Consider the following 2,500-nt stretch of genomic DNA (forward strand, 5'->3'; position numbering starts at 1 on the left):
TATATATATATATAATATATATTACATATACATATATACATGTATATATATACATGTATATATATGCTTCTGTATATCTATGTTATATATATTTATAATATATATACATATATATAATATATATATTATATATAATATATATATATATATATATTTTTTTTTTTTTTTTTTTTTTTTTTTTTTTTTTAACAGCCATTCATTCCACTGCAGGATATAGGCCTCTCTCAATTCACTATTGAGAGGTCATATGTCAGTTTCACCCTTGCCTGATTGGATGCCCTTCCTAATCAACCGCGGTTCGGCGCGCTAACACTTGTGCCACGGTTGTGACTTCCCCTACGATACCTGTGTTTGACTTCTCAAGGCGATATGTCGTTTTCTCGGGCTCGAGCCAGCAGTCAGAGCGCAGGCATTTTTACGACCGCGGCGACGGGGAATTGAACTCGGGACCACGAGGGTTGGAGTCTAGTGCTCTAACCGCTGGACCATCGCGGCAGTACACACACACACACACATATATATATATACACACATAGATATATATATACATATATATGTATATATACAGATCTGTATATACACCCACATCTATCTATCTATGTGTAGATAGATAGATAGATATATAGATATATATACACACACACACACACATATATATATATAAATATATATATATATATATATATATATATATATATATGTGTGTGTGTGTGTGTATGTGTGTGTGTGTGTGTGTGTGTGTGTGTATGTATATATATATAAATATATATATATATATATATATATATTTATAAACACACACACACACAAAATGTGTACCTAAGTCCAAATCCTTCCACGTGAGCCGTGATGCTCACGTCCCACAGTACCCTCATTACCTAATCAAACGGGAGCCTCTTGTGTAAGTGGCACCTGCGTGGCACCCTGGCACTGCCTTCTGTGCCCTTTCGCTCTGCCTTTTTCCCTCTGCCCTTTGTTCTTTCCTCTCCTCTTGTGCTTCTGTTGTTTGTAAATGTTGTGTCTTTTGTATTTATCTTTCTTTATTTCCCTTTTTGATGCTTGTCTCTCTCTCTCTCTCTCTCTCTCTCTCTCTCTTTCTCTTTCTCTCTCTCCATCTCTCTCTCCCCCCTCCCCCCCTCTCTCTCTCCTCTTTCACATACCGAGAGCTTTTTCTCTCTCTAATTAAAGCCAACCCTCCCTCCAGTCCTCTTATTTCTCCTTCCTATCTCTTCCTCTTTCCTTCCCATCCCCTCTTCTTTTTCATTCCCTTTATTTCCCCATGTTTCTTCCCTTCCCCCTTTCACTCTACTCCGTTTCAAGGACTCCATTTATTTTTTTCTCACCCTCCATCCCCTCCTTTTCCTCCTCCCCTTCTTCTGTCTCTTCCCTCCCTCCCTTCTTTTTTCTCATTTCTTCTTCTGTCTCTTCCCTCCCTACCCCTCTCTTTTCCCCTCCCCTTCCTCTGCCTCTTCCCTCCCTTTCCTCCTCCCCTTCCTCTGTCTCTTCCCTTCCTTCCCCTCCAACTCATACCTTCATCCCTTCCTTCTTCACTTCCCCACACCCTCTCCCTATCCTTCCGTCCCCTCCCTCCCTCCCTCCCTTCCCCTTGCACCTGTTGCCCCGCCCTTGCGCATCTGTGACTTCGCTCTTTCGCACCTGTGTTTAGGAGATTCCCTCTTCTTTTTCATTCCTTCTCGCCCCTCTCTCTCTTCTCCATTTGTCTGTCTCTGTCTGTCTCTCTCTTTGTCTGTCTGGTCTCTGTCTCCGTTTCTTACACTCTCTCTCTCTCTTTTTGCCTTTCACCGCCTAATAGGTCACTATCTCTCACTCTTTCTCTTTTTTTTCTTTCCCTTTCTGTCTGTCTTTGACTCTTCCATCTTTCCTCCTTTCTCTCCCTGTCTGTCCTTTTCGCTCCATCTCTTTGTCTCCTTTCGTCTGTCTCTGTCTCTCTCTCTCTTTGTCTGTCTGGTCTCTGTCTCCGTCTCTTACACTCTCTCTCTCTTTTTGCCTTTCACTGCCTAATAGGTCACTTTCTCTCATTCTTTCTCTTTTTTTTTTCTTTTTTTTTCCTTTCTGTCTATCTGTCTGTCTTTGACCCTTCCCTCTTTCCTCCTCTCTCTCCCTGTCTGTCTTTTTCGCTCTATCTCTTTGTCTCCCTCCCTCCCTGTGTCTTTATCTTCATTTAGCTTCCTTTTTGTTCATCTATTCTTGCTACCGTTGTCTGTAATCCCCTCGATCAAAAAATGAAACGGTTTCTGTATCTTTAATATCAATATGTGCTCACTATCTACTATTGTATTTTCCTTCGTCTTCCTTCTGATGTCATCTCCGTTTTTCAATTGACTTTTATCTCCGTTTCTACTCTTCTATTTCTTAATTTTTATTTTTTTGTTTTGCTTTGTTTTATCTATGTCCTTTTTCCCCTTTAATTCAGTTTTATCTCATTCTGGTCATCTTTTCTTTTCTTTTGATATCATTGTTTTGTCTTATTCTTTACCCC

Source organism: Penaeus chinensis, chromosome 17, assembly GCF_019202785.1.
Source record: "Penaeus chinensis breed Huanghai No. 1 chromosome 17, ASM1920278v2, whole genome shotgun sequence".
NCBI classification, from domain to species: Eukaryota; Metazoa; Arthropoda; class Malacostraca; order Decapoda; family Penaeidae; genus Penaeus; species Penaeus chinensis.